Below are 20,999 nucleotides of genomic sequence, written 5' to 3'. Positions count from 1 at the left end.
AGGAAAGGCAAGGCACCAGGAAAGGGGTACTGCAGGTTATCTTTAGCCCAGCCATGGCAATGAGCCAAAAGATGCTGTGCCAAGAGGAGCAAGAAGCAGTCTCTGCATTCAGGGATTGAACACACCACTTTATCAAACCATGAACTTTTTATTCAGGTAGCTGTGAAGAGGGAGGGAACTATGGAACAAAACAGAACTAAGTCTAAGTTTTCCCCTGAACCTGAAGTGTCAGCAGGTGGATTAATTCTGCACTTTAAACATTGATGCCTTGCTAAGTACAGGGAGATTTAGAGGAGCTCTTGCAACTGTCCTTGCTCAGGAAAGCAAATGTGGTTTTAGGGCTTGCTTTTGCATGGAAGCAGTTGGCAACAGCAAGATGACATCATCAGGGAGAGGTACTGCTGAAGCGCCTCCTCAGTAAGGACTAACCTAGTAGTCCCCCTTGCTTGCAGGTGTGTACTCACCTCTCCTGCTTTTGGGTGTTAAAACATGATCTGGCCAACTAAGTTTTAGCAATTTCCTCCAGTTATAATGGCAAAAAAATGTGATTACACCTACAATTACAGCTGCATAATGCTGTGTTTGCCATTAGGATAGTAATAAAGTAGCTCTGGCAGGCAGTGCAAGTGTGCCATCATCTTTGTAAGAGCTGTTGGTGATATTCAGAAAATAGGACTTTTATTTTTCCATCCACGGGGTTTATTAGGACTGAATCCCAGGCACTGAGTATTTTAACTATTGATTTTATTTGCTAGCTGCTATAGATGAAACTATACTCCATTTCACCGTTTTGTGGTTCAGTATTGAGATATATGTACCACTAGATATATGTAAAACAGCAGGTCCTTTAAAAGTTAGAGCACCATCTCTAGTATCTTCTCAGTCCTGTGTTTCTGAACAGAGACTGGTTTCAAGCCTTGGCCCAGGAGGTGCATCTGTACAGCGTGAACTGTACTGAGAACAACACTACTCATATCCAGATTTCTGGTCTTGCTCATCTCCTGTGATATTCCTCCTCCTTTCATCCACACCTGTGGATTTCCCCATTCTATTTGGAATGGGGAATTAAAAAGAAGTGAGAACTCAACCAAGAATGTCAGAGCTGACCTGTTAAGTCAGTCATTGCTGAAGTGGATAGAGAGGAAGCCAGCCCACAGTGAGCACCTCTGCTAGAGGACCTCACAGGGGTAGGAAAGAAAATGAGCTTGTCTCTGCATTTAAATAGAATTGCTTTCTTTTCTATTACATACCATGTTTAATTTGTGAACTCACCAAGATGTTATCCTTTCTCCAGAATCATCGGACTCTCTCTAAAAGGTGAAGTGGTTTTATTGCCTTTGGAGAATGCTGCAGAATTTTTGTTTTCATGTACAGCAGAGCATGAGATTACAGGCCTTCAGCTACAGCAAGGGTCAGGGGTATCTGTCCTTTAAATATGGATTTTAAAGTCAAAGATGCTTTATCTTGCCTGCAGAGGTGCAAAAGCAATGAAATGTGAGTGCTGTAGTTTATTATGCAACATTTCTTGTTGCAATGAAGGTGGCTTTTTTCCTCTGTCTGACATTCCGGGAGTGTCTAATATTATAGTAAATTTCCACATGGATGGATATATATATTTTAAGGACCAGTTAGCATTTTCAGACAAAAATGGCCTGGTACCATGCAAAGGGATGAACCTTCTTCTTGTAGTACTTTTTAAAGTGAAGATTGGCCCCAAGTCACTAGTTCTCAAGAAAATACCTCGGCTCTTCATATCAAGATGGAGCAATGACTTTAGCTTAAGTACAGGAAATGTTGGGCATAATAGCCATTACTCGCACAGATCTTGTTAACAAGAACATAATTTCCTAATCGCTCCCTTGAAAGCAAACTCAGATGATAGAAGCATAGTTGAGCTCCTGCCAAACACCTCAAGAACTCTGATTTCACACCCAGGCTCCTGCAGGAGTGCCAGGATAACCTCAACTATTCGTTGGAAAAAAAATCCCAAACTGAAGCCCTATGTTCATATTTCCTCACACTTGTACCCTTAAATACAAAAAATATCAGTTGAGATAGTACAAAAACTTAAGAAACAAGAGTGGAGTCACTCTTGATGTGTTTGTATTACGCACCAAGGCAATATATAACTCTGCAGGCAGTATTACCTTAGCGGCAACATCCTAATCTATCTCCCCATCCTCTTGGATTAGGCCTTGAGAGAAAAGAAAGTTGAGGGTTTTTTTAAGATACAGAGTATTTAGAGGACAAAAGAACATATTCTAGTTTATACTGGTGGTGTTCTCTCCACAGTGAGGGCAAGTGTGTGATTTAATGAGTCAAGCAAAGAGCTTTGATCTTGCATCATCTCATTAGGTAAGTGATGAAAGCAAGAGCCTTCACTGGTGGTGGAGGCTTGTCATGAAGTAATACAAGTGGATATTGCTGCAAGTTCAAGATGTGTTGCTTTTCAATATAATGCATCTTTAATACCAATAAACACTAAGAGCTGATAGACTTCCCTCAGGTTGTTACAACAGTGCTGTTAAAAAGCAAACAAGTTCACCCACCAAATGTTTGCAGACCATGTTGGAGGAACTGCAAACAGTGGAGAAAACTTTATCTACCTACATTTCTCCCACTAGTTTGTAAAACCATCAACCAGTTATCTACTTAAAAAAACAAACAAAACAAAACCCACCAAAAAACATAGCACATGACATCTTGACAAAATTATCTTTCTTCAGAGAAGTTTTGGGGTTTTTTTATTGGGTTTCTAAAGAGGGTGAAGGGTGGAGCTAGTTATTTAGCCACACCCATGGTGAGGTTTATAAAGGGAAGTTATATAGAAGAAGCTCTTTTCTACCAGCCTATGAGCGTGGGAAGTTTTACTTATCCTAAAAAACCCAAGATTCCTACTATGTCAGTTCTTCATAAAGGCTCCCGTAGTGGGCATACTCCTCTTAATGAATCTTTGAATCAGCAAGGCAAGGTAAGTCACAGTCTGCTTTATTAGTGTCATTTCAAAGGTCTGTGTTTTCTCTGCCGTGAGCAATTAGATTTTTGTTCTCTATAGCTTTGTATTCCTGTATTACTAACTCAAATGGAGAAAAAAACAATCTTAAAAAAAATCCCTAAACTTAGTAGAGTTTGGAGAGGTTGTTTTTTGTCATAGGGTGGTTATGCTGTCAAGACTGATGACTTTGAGGGCTAATTTGCACCACTTGCCCACAACACTGAGATTAATGTGGCTGTTGTAATTGTGTTGCTGTTTGTCAGTCATACCAATATTAATTTCTCAAGCATACAAATAAAAGATATGCTATGCTTTATTGCACAATTACTGTGACTTAGTCATGACTTTTTGATACACCCAAGGATCCTGCTATAATTTTTGGTTTGTACTGCATCACAGTTTCCTTATATATACATGGACAGGATTGCTTATGAGTTATTCTGTTCAGCAGATGTTTTGTGAGTTACTGTGGGTATCCCTCAGTGAGATCAGGTGGTATAAAAGTTTGTTTCCTATTGAACACAGGTGTTTATATTAGTACACTAATTCTGAGGACAGGTCTATATCAGTTTACAAGATGACTGGGTGAAATCTTTCATAACCATCAACTGAAGTCAAATGCATTGTATCAAAAAGTGATCACAGCAATGCAAGGTGTGTAGCATGGATGTGGCAAGAACTCTGGTCAGCATAAAAAATACCTATCTTGTTACACTGGTTACCTAACTCAGGGTTTATTGCTGGTGTGATGGTAAAGCAGAACTGTGAGGAATTGAAGAGAGGGGGATGAACCTTAAAAGTACTTTTTAGGAACTCGTTTCAGGCCTCTAGGAAAACAAAGAGTAATAAGCTTTCTCTTATGAACCTTCAGTATAGAAGGAGTAGAAGTCACTAATATTTTTTTGTTACTCTTTGCATCCGAAACATGCAAAGTATATGAGGGTCACTAATCTATTAGTTGATCTCAGAATATTTCAGAATAAGTACCATGGGCTACACAAATAACCAAAGTAATGGTTTCCACAAAACTGGTAGTGTTGATGGATTCTCTTTTTCAAGCTGTAAGCAAAACTATGAATTAATGTAGTTGGCAAAAAGCTGAGACCGATGGCCTTTTGGGCAAAATGCTGTGATGTAAGTTGGAGAGGCAGTCAGAGCATTTTGACTTCATGTGATTAGTAGACATGAGAAAATAAATGGATCTTACATTTGAATAGATGCATTTTCCACCTTGATAATGCTGTTGTTTTTCTTTGGAGCTTTTGCTGTCAATATTAAACTTGTAGGATGCTTAACTTGAGCAGTGTGGTCATTTCTGCTTTTTACCATGTGTTTTTACTGATATGTAACAAAATTGTGGCTGTGCTGGATTGTGGTGAGAAGAGTCTTGTTTGACAGCATAGCAGTCTCCCGCAAGGGAGGGCCCTTGGCTTTATCCACTGCCATTCTTCCGGGAGGTTGACATGCTGCAGTTAGATTGTTCATAGGTATTTTTAAGTGCATTGCATTTATTTTAAGTACCACACTGTTAATTTGCTGTTATCTTTTGTTGCATTAGTACAGCAAATTGGAGAGATGAAGGAAGAGGAAAATACCGTCAGTACTGGCAGAGAGGTTTATATGTCTCTGCTCTTGGTTATTTTTTGATGGTTTTCTAAATCGGGGAGAAAGTTGAAGCTTTTACAAGGGTGTAATGTAGAGTTACTTTTTGACATAATTTCATAGCTTAACATGTGTTCGTAAATTTGGTCACTCCTCTAAGCAGGGATTAAAGTGACTTGAAAGCCATATTTAATTGAATACTTATCTAGCATAATTCTGACGCTCACATGCTATTAAAAAAGAATAAGTCAAGGGACACCAACTGTCCTATGGCTGATTACTTATTATATTTGACAAATTTAGATAAATCTTCAAAAGGCTACTTTTGAGTTGCCACACTACAAGCCTTTGGGTGCCATCTTCCTCTTCTGATTTGATTTTTTTGGGGAGGCATGTATGTAGTAAATGTAGAAAGTCCATAAAGATGACTTCTTGGTGGCAAGCTGAGTAATGAAGAGGCAGTTGGCCAATGGCAGTCTCTTAGTGACTTCCTTCTTTGGGGCGGTTTATGAAGGCTGACACTGACAGTGGGATTACCCTGAGATGGTGTTCTGTTAGTCCCTTCCCATTTCAATACTTCTGCTATCAGAAGATTCAGGTGCAAAAAATTCAGCATATTTGGGTGGATGGGAAAATAAAGCCTGGCTCTGGATTCTCCCTCCTGAATTCATGCATGGTGACACCAGTGTTTTCAGAGCTGAGCTGGAGGAGGAATTTGGGGCAGCTTGCAGGTTTGGTTGGGATGGGTGCAGAGGTGGTTGTGGAGAAGAGTCTAGTGTGAGTGGCTTGAGAGGATCCAAAGGGAGGATGGGGCAGGAAGAGTGGAAGGGGAGAGGCCCCATCACAACAGCAGCTTCTGTGTGTTAGCCCAGGCTTTAAACCTTGCTTGACCTGCACAGTCTTCAGTGTCTCTCCATTTTTCCTGTCACCTCTTCCACTACCACCAAGAAAGTGAGTTTTCTGACTCCTGGATGAGGACAAAAATGCATTTTTCTCTACATTCCTGGGTGAGCTGCAGCCCATTCCTACCTGGTGCTACTGAGAAGACCCAAGCTGACCCTGCTTAGCTGGGTGCCTTACCACTTTATGAACCAGCACACCACTAAGGATTACTCTGTGTAGCTGCCATTTATCTAGGTTGTAGAATGCTGAAATCATAAATGTCTTGCATGTCCTAAAATCACTGCAGTTTCTTTAATATGGCTGGGTTTCCTTAAATAATATATTTTTTAGTAGGACAGTGTGGCCAGAGGACAGTCAGCTGGCTTTTTTTGCCTAGTTTAGTTCCAGTCAAACCAAATTGCTGAGTTTAAACAGTAAGTCTTGTAAACTTGCAGTTTTTCGGTTTTTGTCCACCTGACAGTCATGCATATAGGCAACAATTTCCATCACAAGGAAGAAGCCTGAAAATCAGCTCCTTTGTGCAAGCTGTAAGGGGAGTTGCAAAGGATGTGGTAAGCAGTGAAAACACTTCTTAGATAACTGAGACGTAAATAGGAAACTGAGAAAGAAATAGAACTGCCAGTTAGATGTCATTTGGCCTGAAACAATGTTTTTGAGCTGTGTTTCTAAGATGCTTGACGGCCACATCAGGATATGATTAGAATCCCATGTATGCCTTCAGGATGAGGTATCATCTCTGCTGCAGCAATAATCTTTCATTGGGATGCAGGGACTACAGGCAACATGTGATCATGGTGGAAAACCAGACAGAGAAATCCTGTGATGGACTTGTCAAATGACAGGGAACTTATTATGTAGCTATGGAAGAGACGAACAAGAAACCTTTGTCTGACCAATGGCAGTGATATCTCTTGTCTCCTTTTGAAAGGGACGCATAGCTACTGGTACAGTTCTGTCCATTAACACAATGTGTCACAGAGGGGTTGAAGCTGCTTTGTTACTGTGTGCTACTGCAAGAAATTCCAAGTGCTGCCTTCTGATCTTTGACCATGAAGATCTTATTCCAGGTTTCAGTAATACTTAAGAAATCCTAAATAAAATGTGTATGTTATGCAGTAGCCGAACTGTATCTATTTAAATCCCCTAAGATTGGTGGTACAGAGTATAGGGCCTCTGAATTATTTCCTGTATGTGTCCTCCTGTACAGTGTGGTGTTTATATATAGTTTTTTTCATGAGGACCTGTTTACATTTGATAACTTGCTTATAACACTTGAAATTGCAGGTAAAGGTTTGCTCAGAATGATGTCTAAAGCAAAACCTAAAGGCAGTTCTGCTTTTCTCATAGCACTAAGTATATGAGCTGGTCCTGGAAGGTGCTGGAGAGCCTACTCAAAAGTAACTGATTGGAGCTGGGTATCAGCCTGTGTGCTTGTGGAGTTCTGCAGTGGGGCCTGAGCTTTATGGGGAAACCGCCCGCTCTTTTACCTTGTATGAGCATAAGTGAGGTGTTAGAGGCTTCCAGCCCACAAAACTGATTTTATTAGAACATAAAAATACATGTTAGAAGAACCAACCTGAGAGAAATCTGGTAGGTGAAATTAAAACTCTTTAATAATATATATACCTTCCATGCCCAATGTATTCTGTGCAGTAGGGTCCTTCCCTCCTATTTTTTCTAGTTCTCTAATTTTTTTTGCTTCTGAAATTGAAGAAAGTGTGCACTGTTCTCAGGATAGTTTATTTTCACTTCTTGCTGGGTTTGCCTTTTGGTGCAAGTCCCTGGCACCAGCCCAGTACTTTGCTCAGGCATCTCCCATTGACCACAGAGGGGATTCACTCCCAGCTTACCCCATGGAGTGCAGTCAAATAAATAGCTCTCTGTGTGTGTGTAAACATAAAAACTCTTTGAGTTGGATTCTCTTGCCATGCTACTGGATGCCTTTCCGTTGATATCAAGCAGAGACAGGCCCACCTCTTCTGGGATGTGAACTGACAAAATGTGTGGGTTTATTCCAGACTAAAAAAAAATGACTGTAAAAGAAGCAATAACTTGTGTTCCTGGATTTATTGAGTTCTTAGTGTCAGAGAACTGTTATATTGGCTTGCACACCCTGTTTTTCTGCATGGAATAGTACAGGAAAGAACACAGCACTTCAAACAAGAAAGGCTGTAAGCATCTCTACTAAGGAAAGTATTCCTGGGATTAAAAATAGTGCACTTCCCAAAATAGCATCGTTGTCACCTGGTTAAAGTTGGGACAGTTTCTGCTGTATTTTTCTTTACACATCTTGTATGTCAAAATATATTCTCTTGATAATTTTCCTAAGTAGGAGAGCTGAGCCCTGATGTCTTGTGTAGGATACAGCAGTTTCTCAAACCCAACACATCTCACTGACAGAAAACAGAATAACACTGAAGTAAAATGATGTGCTTGTGCACTCGACAGGCAAAAGGCATTTAGTTTGATAAGGTGCCAAACAGCGTAATTTGAGAATGTTGCAAAGATTTCCAGCTGTCTTGCGTATGCTAACTAAATATCTGAGTGATTTGGAATTTATCCCTGGGATTATTTCACCAGAAGTGACCTTGCCTGATCCCGTGAATTCAAGCTCAAGTGCAGCTTGTTGCACTCTCCTGATAATATTTTTAACTGAGTCTGCATTTCTCTGAGCATCCTGTCCCATGCTGAAGGGAAGGACTATGTTGTCACAGCCAGGCTCTCCTCTCAGCTGCCTCCCCGCTTGCTGCGGGAGATGCTTCCCTGCTCTGTTGACTCATGTAGAAGGTGTGGCATGTTTTGACCAGGAATGGAAGGGCGTAAGAGAGTTGCAGCAGAGTGCAGCAGACTCTGAGATAGGCCCTACAGGGAAATCAATCTTATGGGAAAGCGTAGGTTGAATCTTGGATTTTTGCTACGTGAGTTAACAAGCAAGCTGACTACCAAAAAGGGAGAAAAATTGGACTTATACCACGAGCATACATAAACTGCTCACTGGCTTGGGAGAGACAGACCTGCTTTTGGCTGATGCTGGATGCTTCAGCTGTGTATGCTATGTGGCTGCTCATTTGTTCCACAGGTTACTACCTTGATTCACCTTGGGCATGTTCAGTTCAGTAACATCATGTTATGGGGACTTCCAATAGCTGACTAATCTTGCTGAAAAGAGAGGGGATTTGTTAAACGAGTGCATGCCTGGGAAATAAGGATCGTGTTTTCAGAAGTTTTATTTAGAGCCCCAAAATGCATGTTCACCTTTTGTACATGTATTTTATGTCTAGAACTGTTTATTTAAGTAGTCGTGCCTGAAAATATCTGATAGTTGCCATTTCAGGAGCTCTCTGGTCATTTCAAAGAAACAGCTACGAGTAGGCTGCTGCTGCAGAAGATGCCACAGAACAGAAGTCTGAAGAAGTTTGAAGACTTAAAGAGAGCCTATCTGCAACATTAACAGGGGCTGGGTTCTCTAGGGCCGGTTGCATGTGCCTGAGAAGATACATTACAGTAAGACATTATACTGCACGAGTTCTGCTCTACTGACGGGTTTATGAAAGAAAGAAACGAAAGAAAAAAAACCCAAACACCAAAACTGCCAGAGTTTTACTTGCCAATCTAAGCTAAAAGGCTTTATCTTCTAAATGTGAAAAACTGGCTCTTATGTAAGTCTGTAAGGCAGATAGTGTGCATGTAAATGGCAAATCAATCCAAAGTAGCTGTTTCTTCAGTTAAGTGGTGGCTTTTCTTGATTGGTTTGGACAGCAAACAGAAAACATAAGTGTCCAGGAAAGGCAGTGACAGAAGTATCTACACTTAAATTGTGTATACTACTGAAATTAGTTTAGTGCTCCTCCAAATCAGAGCTTGCAGGCAGTATGCTAAAGGAAAAACCTTCCAGAGCAGAATGTTGTGGAAGTTTAAATTCAATCTGATACTGTAGAATCACCTGTAAACTTCCCAATTAGTTTTTTTTTTTTAATCAGTAAGCGATGCACATGCATTCAAGTTAGTGGCTCTTGTGTTCTGTGGCTTTTGTCTGCAGAACAACATAAAGAATAATTCATGTGAGCTTTGCACTGCAGCTTCTTGGAGGAAATACTGCAGCTCAAAAATGCAGCCCAAAAACTTCTGATTTGTTAGGATTCAAATGCAGGCTATCTCTTCAAAACAAAGCAACACTAATTTGAGGGGTTGAAGTTTGGCAGCCCACCTTTTGAGCCCCCTGCCATATGACTTGCTTTATTGTGTAGTACCATGGAGTACCTAAATGAGATAACAAGCTGTCACTCTTGTCTCACAGACTGGAATATTTTTCCTTCAACTTGAAGTTCATAAGCTGGGATCAGGTGGCAATATTATTGTAACTGAAGGAGTAAAAGGTATTTATGCAGCTTTCAAATACAGTTCTGCTCTGAAGAACCCCTTGGTGACTTCTTTTTAGTTTGCCTTTATAGCAGAGAGCCATTTCTAGTTTTCAGCTCCATATACGCTCAAGATCCAAAAAAAAGCTCAGTTGGCTCTTTGCTCCCTTTGTCAGATATACAGGTTTTGCAGTTTTAGCTCTAATTACTTGTGTGGGGTCATTACCACAGTGCAAGTGTCCTAAAACTTCAGTGCATTTTAACTTTCCCATTTTGCAGGCAGGAGGCAAGCTTGCCCACAGTTTCTGACAGGCCTTTTACAACTGGAGGTCTCTGATCCTTACTGAGAATATATGTCAGTGAAGTTCTGCTTTTGTTAGTGGTCAAGAGGTACTGCCACCCGGGTAGGGTGAGCAAATAAGCATTCACTATTCTGAAACATGAATAAATACCAAGTAGTATTTCTCTGCCTGTTTCCCCAAGAGATCCAATCCTATCAATATACCCAGATCCTGTTACCTGTGCCAAACACATGAATCGCTGGCTGCTTTCAGCCAAAATATGTGTGGAAGAGTGTGAAGTATTGGTGGGCTGTTCCTCCAACTTGCAGATGAGGAGGTTGAAGGACTGACTCAGAACATGAGATATTAAAGGGGATCTACCACAGAACGGCTTGGAGAAGGCTTAAAACATGCTCCTCCAGAGTTTATTGGTCACTGGGCTGTGATTATGTCTCTGGGACCACCTTGATCACCTTTCTCCACTGATTAAGCAGTGAAGAAGATTAACAGCAGAGATTGGACCCCAGCAATGCTTGTCACATTGTGGATCTGCGGAAAAGTGACTCTTACATTCCACCTTGGAAATAGGTGGAAAAACTCGATGGTTGGGATTGATTAGATGAAAATGAGAGAGGAAACCACTCAAACTTCTTTGGCTTTTGGTTTATGACTCAGAGCACGTGGTGATCTATGCAGGACAGATGAGGTGATGCTACACCCTTCAGTGTCCCTTCAGCTGTCATGTGAGCACCCTATCTAATCAGGTCATTTCCACAAACTATAGCCTTACAGCCCTCATAGGTTTGTACATGCATAATTGACTGCAGGTAATCCATTCCCCTCTTACAAGACAGATGTCCAAGAATTCATCTGCTTCACCAGTGCTTTCAAGAGCAAAACTTTTGGATCTAGATTTATATATTAGATATCAATTATTATAAATATATTATATATTTAGGTTCCTATGGATTGAAATAAAAATCAAGTTACAAGACTTGAGCTGTTTTTACTACTGCCACAGATCTTTACATCTTTCAGTTAGTCCTTTTTTCCTGTTCAGGAATTTAAGGCAGAGAAAGACATGCCAGAACTGTTAAAAGGGCTGAGATGGCAGTCTATACCCTAAGTAGGGCTCTCTTCCTGGGTACGGTAAGCAGGCAACAAGCAGCCTGCAGTGATGACACTTCTACATGGAATCATTGGATAATATTGGTTGAAAGAGATACTCTTGTCCCCTCCTGTTCAAAGCCATCCCAAACAGATCAAGTTGCTCAGGAACTTGTTCAGTTCTGAATATCTCAAACGTTCAAATTTTCCAACCTCATTGGACCCAATGTTCAACCACTCTCATAATGAAAACACTTTTCCTAACATGTAATGAGGATTTCCCCTGTTGAAACTTGCCTGTTGTCTCTTGCTATGTCTATGTGTGCCTTTGAGAAGATCCTGGCTCCGTCTTCTCTACACCCTCCCCTTAAGTGCTGTGGGCTGCACTCATACATCCCCACACACCCGCAGCCTTCTCTTTTTCACGCTGGACAAACCCAACTCAGCCTCTCCTGCATCATATGCTCCATCTCCTTAACTATCTTTGTATAGTAGACTGGGCTCCAGGATGTCTGTCACTGGTTTGTGGCTCCACAGTACACAGGTACTTCACTTTCACAAGCCCTGAGTACAGGAGAGTAATTAATGCCCTGAATCTGCAAACCCAGGCTGTCCTCCTTTTCTGCAAGGGCATACTGCTCAGCCTATTTCAACTTGTAGTCCACCAAAACCCCCAGGTGTTTTTTTTTTCTCTGAAGTTTGTCTCCAGCTAGCTGGCAACCAGTAAGGTCATTCCCTCCCAGGGGCAAGAATTTGCATGCTTGCTTTCCAGAGCTGTCCTTGCCTCTTTCCTGGTCTGAAATAGGCATAGGCAGTGAAGTTGCACTGTTTTAGAAATTATTTTTCACTTTTTAAAGAAAGCTACTGAATTCTGTAACTTAGAAGACCACCAGTCTGTGAGCTTAGACAATTTGCAGGCATAGTGCTCATAGTAGAGCACTAGGTTAAAACAGAGAGTTGGTAGGAGCATTTATCCCCCTCTACGTAGCCACCTAAATGATTCTTGCTGAATGTTCTCTGATGTGCTTGATTTTCTGCAGTCACTGTAACAAGAAATCTGAAAAACTAATCCTACAATAGAGGAAGATTCAGCCCATCTAATCTCAGGGACTCTAGCTGAGCTACCTGCATTTTTCTCAGGGATATCTGTAAGAGTTACGGTGAAGAGTGCCATTTAAATGTGAGTTACTTTTTGAGTTAAAACATATGTCTTTTAAACCAACTTGCTCTTCTAAATGTTTTCCTGGTCCCGAAGCTTATATATTTTAATATCCCTGAAGCAATTCTGAGAGTTCCACAGACGCTGCAACTGCCTGTGTAACACTCCTGTGGAAGTCATCTTTGGGCACTTCCTACTGTGCTTGTTCAGCAGGCTTGTTTTCAAAGACTGTCAGCTTGGGTAATTCAACATATTATTATGCCATCAGAACTCCCCATGTTGAACTTCAGGCTTTGCTGTTTTAAAAGAACTTTAGAAAATATCTCAGGTCAGAATACAGAGATGGGTTTTGTTTTTTTGTTTTTTGAATCTATACTTTAATGCTTTTCCTTTGTACCTTCTTTTTAATTCTAAGTTGCTGATTAGTCTGTAAAGATTCAGCTACAAAATCAAGCCTAAAACTGGGTACAGGAAATGATAAATGTACTGAAAACTGGTGGTGGGTTGGCCTGGACCAAAGCAGTTGCTGCTAGCTGTCTTCCATGAGCCTCTTACTCCTTTCATATTGAACAGGGGAAAGCTGGTGTATGTTCTGCCTTAGCTCTGTGTACCCACTAATCTCTAGAACATATCAGAGGAGTTTGTGTCTGCTTTTAAAGCTTTCTGCTGCATCCCACTCAGTGGAGTTGTTCCCTATACCTGTTTCTGGCCAGCAACATCAGCCAGTGAGATCCTGTCTTCCCAGTTGTGCCAGCCCAACTGTTGATGGGGCCATGCTGTGTACTGTGGAACAGGGAACTGCCCCAGATATATTTTTCTAAATCTAAAAAAAAAAAAAAAAAAAAGGTAACTTTGAAATTAGATCCCTTTCCACATCTGCTTTAGAGTGGATTGGATTCAGAGTTCTAGCAAAACTGAGGGGCAGCCCAGAGACATAAATAAGGAGCGAACAGTTAAGGCTGGAATGCCTTAAGGCAATATTATTGTCAAATTCTTCATAGTGAGAAACCTTAGTCAGTGCTGGCTTTTTTTTGCCTGACTATAAAACATATGCATCATCATAGCATAACTTTGTTTATAAGGAAGTATTAAAAAGAAATGTGTTAAGTCATTCTAGTGCATGAAACTAAGCAGAAACCTGATCAACTGTAGTTATTTTTAAATCAAGTACTCGCTATAAGATATAATGCCAACCAGAAAAAAAATATATAATACATGAGTACATACAGAAGTGCATCAATAGCAAACTTCAGTCCAGTGTGCAAACAACAGCTGAACAAAATTATGTTGGATTTAGAAGCCAACAGACATAGGAACTGATAGCACAAGTAGGACAGACTTTTCGTTGTGTGATAGAAATTGAAGTGCAGACATCAATGGCTCTGAACTAAACTTTAAAGAAAGTTGAAGGAAGATTGTTTTCTCAAAAAGGAGCAAAGAGGGAAACTTTTTCTGGTTGAAATGGAGATAAGTGTGATGTGGCAGTCTCCTGCTAAATACAAAGAATGATAAATACACAGTCTCATCTTTTCATGCTATTAGGTCTGCCACCTACTGCCTGATATACTGGTTTGACATTGCTTGTCATGCCAAAAAAAAAAGGTTTGCCAAATCTATCACACTAGCTACGTAAATCACACAAACTGAGCTCTGTTACACCCTTTTCAAGTTGGAAGATAATTACTGCATCTCAGAGTTACTGGGCAGGAAAGCAGTGAAGGTATTTGTTAATAGGAGGAGGGCAGGTAGGCTGCTGCACAAATGTAGATGTCACACTGCAGTTGGCTGGAGCTTTGAACCCAGTATTGTCTTGAAGGCACTTGGATCTTGGAAATTCCAGTTAAGAATTTGAGGAGGGATAGGAGAGGACAGCAGAAATGACACAAGCTGGTTTACTGTTCTACAGGGAGAAAAGTCTGGAGGCTTCCACCCTGAGCAGAGTAGAAGTCTTACTGAGAAAGGATGCATGTTCTTTCCTACAAAGTCGTTAAGTAGGACATGCTTGGATTTACTTTGTATGTAAATGATCAAAAAAAGATTGTTTGCTTTGTAAATGAGAGGGAGGGAACAGAGTTTTAAAAGTAATCTCTGGGACCTTTTTCATGCCAGTAGATGACTTGAAATCAGAGCACTGGAGAGAAGCAGAACTGCTGGGACAAAGCTGTATTTGAAATGGGAAGAGCAAAAGAGGTGGGAAGCTCTGTTGTGCGCTCGGTAGCAGCATCTTGCAACTTCTGAGACTGCCTGCCTTGTGAAGCATTCTTGTAGTTTTGGAACTGGAAATAGTACTAAGCTCTGTTACTTGACTTCTTTGCTTTGGGTCTTTGCCTTTGTGTCTTCCCTGTAGTGCTGCAGAGTCCAGTTCTGAGTAGATGCAGAGGACTTACCCAGGAAGAGTGAGACAGCATAGGGTTGGGCTGTTAGTTACCAGCAAGTTGAGAAATCTGCCAAACTGTGAAGTGTATGGGGGTTTTTGTTTTGGTTTTTGTGATTCATGCAGAGCTCATAAAACCAGTCATTCTTTCCTTTGACATGAGAAGCTTTAAAATTAATGTTTCAATTCCTCTTTTCCACAGGAAAGCATATGTAAATAGTGATATACACTGTTTTCTGATTTACACTCTGAGTTTGTCCATTTCTGTAATTTGTCAAGCTATTCTCCACTCAGTAAATGCCTGGAAAGCAGCCACATGGGGTTGCTTGAATTCTTTCACTTGCTAAAAATAAGTTGGTTTTGAAGTTTTTTTTCTATAACTGCTGAGGATATTTGAGGCAATCAGTAACTGTCAGCCTATATTACAAGTTGTTTTCATGCAACATCACATTTCCAGTCCTTGGCAAGGGAAAGAAAATAGATCTGTGCAGTATGGAAGAAAGCATCCAGTGCACAGAGACACAGTAGCAGAAGACAGGGCTCTGTGCCCACAGGGGAAACACAGTTTCTGGAGACAAAGTTTTGAAAATACATCATCAAGTGTACTGGAAGGCATTTGATTTAAATCACTTTAATTAAATTCTGCCCTGACTTTTCCTCCTTGGTCCTTCAAAGGAACAACTATGGGTACTTTTCGTATTACAGCTGTATGATATGCTTCTAGATGTTGTTGTACCTTGTTTACTGCAGATTGTCCCTGCTGTACTTTCTTTTTTCTCTTAGTTGCTTTCCTTTCTATCTGCTTTCTCATATCCCTCTTGCTCAATTCTTGTTTTGTTTGGGATTTTTTTTGTTTTGTGGGGGTTTTTTTAGTTCATATTCATTCAAAATTAAATTGTTTTGCAGCATTTCAAGGGATATTATCACAGAAGCCCCTTCTGCATTTGTTTTTTCAATAGGTTCAGTGGGTAAAGTTTGTGGATGTAGCAATAGCTATTGTGCACAGGGAGGAAAAGTATATTGTGAGAGAGAGCAGGTGAAAGCCCCCTGAGACCAGGTAAAACCCTGGAAAGCAGCTGAGTCCACTGAAGCCATAAAGTCTGAACAGCAGGAGTCTGCCAAACCTGCCCAAGGCCTCCACCAGCACATGAGCATCAACAGCAGCGTATGTAACCCAGCTGTACCTGAGAAAGTGGCAAATGTAGTCTACAGGGCTGTATGTGCATCTGCTAAAGTAAGGGAAGGGACTCCCTGAGTGACTCTTGAATGCCCACCTGGAAGCCAGTGGCCCACCAGTCTGACCCCCCTGCGTGGGCTTGGCCTCCCAGCTGTCACTGCAGCGGGATGACACAAGGGGATGTGGGAGTAGGGGTGTGGAAGGGGGAGAACTGAATGCACTAGACGAATGGTCATTGGCTGTTAATAAAATCTACTCAATTCTGTTAATAACAGCTTAACTCAAAGCATTTTGTAATAAACATTAGTCTGTTTCCCCCAGTGTAATCTGACCATCAGGGAAATGGATAGTATAATACAGGGAACTTGCAGCTATGTGTAGTTTTAGGCATAGCTGCAAACATTTGCAAAGTGCAAACTTTACACAAATGTTGAACAAATCATAAGTTTCTGTCCTGAAAACAATGCATCTCTTTATCTGTTTTACATGGGATTTTCTGAATCTACTCTTGAAATTGTTTTTAATCTTTTTTCTGTATTCTAAGGTCTTTTCCATTTTTACAGACCCTCTCCTGTTTTAAAATCAGTGCAGCCTGTGTGCGTTGGGGAGTTTTGAGGAACTGAATTGTGCTTGTTGGCTTATATAGAGCAGTGATATGATGCCACTGTCTGAAGCTGAGAGCAGTGCGTGGCGTGGCATTTAGTAGGAGAACATGGTGCATCCTTTTTATCTTGTCTTCATTGCACACCTTTATCCCCCCCATCCTTTTGAAGAGGACTCCAGCTCTCCATCATTACCTTCCTCACACCCACTAAGACCTCTACTGCATTCCTTTGTCCACCTAAATTAAATTCCACCTTAATGATCCAGTGTTTCCTACCACTCCCTTGCCTGGGTGCTGCTCTGGCATCTCAAGCCGGACGTACAGGTTGAGGTGTTGGCATGGCTTAGGGAGCAGGTGGAGACCTGGTAGTGCTGCTGCACACAGCAGCAGGTGCCAATTATCTCATCTGGCCACAGCAATCACACTGCTCCCTGCAGCTCAGGTTGGCAGGCAAAAAGGCTGAGATGTACCTCTTTGGTGTGACCTGTACAGTCAGCATCATAATCAGTTTCCAAGCTTTAGGAACCTGTGCTATGAGGGTTTCTTTTGTTTTATTTATGACTGTATTAATGAAGTTCAGCGTGGTGATATTACTCAAATCCCTTGCAAGGGATACATACTGAAGACAATTAAGTAGTTATCTCTGTCTTCAATATGCCATAAATATCACATTCTTCAAAAAGTATAGTGTGGAAAACATTCCATAAGTAAATTAAGTGTCATATTTCAAAGGTCTGTGTCTCACTGTGTCTCTCTACTGCAGTTGCCTTGCAGAAATTCTGGTCAACACCTTCTGGTGGGACATGACTTCTTCTAAGCATTGTCTTAAGTGTCCCATCCTTACAAGCTATTGCAATAGTGTTGTTAGATCTCAGATTAAATTCAGGGGGGGGTCTACTTGAGCAAAAGCCAACATATCATGATGAATTTGCTGTTCCTTTGCCAACAGGATGCCTGAGGTTTGTCAGCTGTGCTGGAATCACTTTCCACATTAAACAAATGGAGGAAAAAGAGTACATTGAAAAGCACAGCTTAAGAGGCTTGGATAGATTCAAAGAAATGAAACAATAACATGTTTAATAGCTAATTTTCATTCTGGTTTGGCTTTAAGGTAGCTTCAGCCTTCCAGTCTGCTAGCAGCCATCCTAAGTTCTCTGCCAGGATGAGTCACAGCTTCTGGAGCTGGGATCCAGTCCTTTATACAAGCCATCTTTAAAGGTCTGTTTACCTTTTCCAGAAGATAATTAATTATAGTGAGAATTACTTTATGTATTCCTCCTCCTAAAACAGGGGTTTTGATGAATATAAATTCACCTGTGGGAGCTTCTTACATCTCTCAGTCCTGATGAGTCCGAATACCCCTAGGGTCCTGTTTGGTGTAGTTTTGTGCTGTTATGCAGAGATAGATGCCTTTGGAATACTCCTCCCTGCTGGGCTGTCTCAACTAGTTGACTAGGAATGCAAAACAAGCAATGACCAGAGCCCCGGTCTGACTGTAAACCATTATTTACCTGCTAGGAATGATAGTTCCTGCTGCCTGACGAGTTGAATTGAGAAATTTAGCCACGTAACCACAGCATGTAATTCAGGGCACAAATTGAAACCCATATATGGTTGCTCCATCTTATGTTTCTGCAGTCTGTAATGTAGAGAGAGAGAGATGGATGTGAGGACAAATTTAGCATTTGTAGACAATTCCATCTAGGAACACAGAAGGGAATGGGCCTTAACGTGGCTGCTACAAGTGGGCAGCACCATGATTTCATTGCTAAGCAAGACACTTCAAAGGATTGCCAGCTGCTTTGTGTTGTATTGGCAAAAACATGGGCTTTCCTGTAGATCAGTTATTGTGTCTTTCAATGGCAGATTTTTTTTCCTCTGAAAAGCTGTTCAGGCAAGTGCAGCAAGGCTCCAGTTGCATGACACAACAGTCATAACTGATTGCCTGTGCTAAGGAGAAGCCTGGTTGGATGAAGAAAGAGCAATGTGCCTGGTAATTATGAATAAACTCTGAATGTAGCACTGCATAAGGGAGCTCATAGATCTGCTACTATATCAGGGGAACATCTGATTGTTGTGCAGATGTTAGACACTGAGCCATTGTGAACACAGCTGAATTACGGCATTGTAATGAAGGATTTCTCCTCGTTTCATTTTTAGCATACGACTATTGCATCACTGCTCAACTAATACAGACAAAGACCATCCAGTGAGTCTTTTTTTGTTGTTTTTTTTTTCCTATGTGATTGTTGAACTAAAGGTTTTCATGTTTTCTTTCCAGTACCAAATTGGTGCAAGGAATAATTCAAGCCGGCAACCAGGGAAAGTGTTTGGATGCTCAAAGTAAGTACATTTGTATGTCTTTTTTACAGTGCTAACAAATGAGAATGTACCCAAAAACTTGTGTTTGATGTCTGTAAGGCAGTAGCTAAATAAGTTTGGTATCAATAACAAATTATATTCCTTTGCATCATCTTTTGACTGAGCAATTGATAGATTCAAGTCATCAAAAATTCTCATTCATGAAACGGAACTGCTGAAAGCTAAACTAGATGCCACAGACTTCTTGTAAATAATTGGGGATTTTTTTTAGTGGAGTAAGAAGGAAATGGTGGCAAAAAGGAATAATTAAAAAAAACCCCTAAAGGTGGACAATGAATTTAACTCCTCTCTCCCCTTCTGTTTGGGAGCTTTGAGAAATTGTTTCCTTGCTTTTCTTCTGTTAAATGTTAGCTCTTCTGAACATTATTAGTGCTGCCTGCATAATGTTAAGTGGAAAAAGCAAATTACACAATGTCACATACAGGGTCAGTAATTAATGTCAGACAGAATTTTTAAGGTTCTGTTCATTTTTTAATCCCCAACTATGGGAGTTTAAATAGCATTCCACCCAAGCTGGATGTTAACTGCAACAGTCTAGCCTCCAGCTTGGCATCTGGCTCAGGCAGTCACCTGGGGAGAGTGGAAGGACCAGTGATATCAGGAGACAGGAGGCCCACAAGGTGGCAATGTTTAGAAAGCCTTCAGAAAGGATGCGCCTGGAACAGATCTGTGTTTCCTGCGGTTCCCATCACTTGCTTCCCTTGTATCATTGCTGCTGCATCCGAGCTGTCAAACAAGAAACCTTCACTGCTCCCAAAATTGAGCGTAGGATACCCGGTACTAAACCTCCTGTTTGAACAGATTCACCATTGACAGTACTCACCGTACTGTGCTGGATACCATACCTGCCTTTTCCCTTGGCAGGAATGTGCTGCAGAATTAGTGGTTTATAATATAGTGTGGGGTTTCTTTATTCATAGCTGGTGATAAACACATCCAAAGCACTGAAATGATGCTGGGGCTGTGTAATGAAGAACTTTTGTTTTTAAAACATACCACTGCGTTTGTGTTAATACTCAAAAAGCTGTTCCAGTGTATAAATAAATGCTAATTTTGGATGTAGGAGACATCTCAGTTTGCAGTGGTACGTTGTTTGAACTTTACAGTTAAAAGTAAAAAGGTTTGTCTGAGCTATTTTAAAAACTTGCTTCACTGTGAAACTAGGAATTTGCTCCAAGTTATTTAATGCCCTGAAAAAAACCCAACCCTTAAATATGTTTGCAGAAGGATTTCTCTAGATACGTGACAGACATGAAAAATAATTCAGGGTAAGTTCTACAGGAAATACAAGAATTGCCTGTGTTCACTGGCACAGATGGAGATAAGTAGAAGAGAAGCAGAGTTAAATGAGGAGCCATACAGTCCAGGTCCATCAGGTTGCAAGAGAAGAGTGACTTTGACAGCAATTAGCAAACATGCAGGGCTCAAGTGTACTTGGAGATTCTCAGGAAAAGAATAGCATATAATTTAGTTGAAACAGGCTTGTATGCCTTAAGGGTGAAGCAGTAGATTTAGACTACAGGAGGCATCTGATAGCAAGAACCAGAGAAATGTAATATCCTCCCCCATGGATGCAACCGTTCCCAGGAAGGTGTTGCAGATGGAAGTTCAGCGGGGCAATGCCTTGTGCTGAGCCATAGAGGCTTTCATCTGTCGCTTTCCACTCTGGCACGGAGCAGATGCTGCTGCTTAAAGTCAAGCTTCGTCACTGTGGTTATACTGGCATTGTCACAAGCACTTGGAAACAACAGGAAATCTAAAGAAAACTGTGCGCATGGAGATAGCGCACAGCCACCAAGTGGACATTTATAAAAGCAGACTGCATCCTACCTGTCTTAATAGAAACTTATCTGACATGTGCAGATTTCCTGCAATGTGTAACCCTCTCTGTGAAGCAACAGACAGTTTTCCAGTGTATTCCCCATGGATTGCTGCTCACTGTGTAGCCTTTCTTTTCCAAATCCCTTAGTCCTTATGGCCTGTTATATGTCAAAATTAGGATCTAGCTATCAGCCTTCTAATACCAGAGATTCATTATATTACTAGAGAATTAGCTG

At 40.9% G+C, this 20,999-nt stretch overlaps 1 protein-coding gene across 1 annotated transcript in view; it reads left to right on the top strand.

Annotated features, from left to right (window-relative positions):
• Positions 1-20,999, top strand: part of MAPRE2 (microtubule associated protein RP/EB family member 2) — a 100,637-nt gene that overhangs the window by 7,666 nt on the left and 71,972 nt on the right. Inside the window, exon 2 of the mRNA XM_064654018.1 lies at positions 18,842-18,903. The gene's annotated coding sequence lies outside the window, so the exon portion shown is untranslated. The remainder of the gene's footprint in view (positions 1-18,841; positions 18,904-20,999) is intronic.

Source organism: Pseudopipra pipra, chromosome 1 (genome assembly GCF_036250125.1).
Source record: "Pseudopipra pipra isolate bDixPip1 chromosome 1, bDixPip1.hap1, whole genome shotgun sequence".
In the NCBI taxonomy this organism is placed as follows: Eukaryota; Metazoa; Chordata; class Aves; order Passeriformes; family Pipridae; genus Pseudopipra; species Pseudopipra pipra.
Note: the sequence above shows the minus strand (reverse complement) of the source record. Positions and strands in the feature narration are given on the sequence as shown.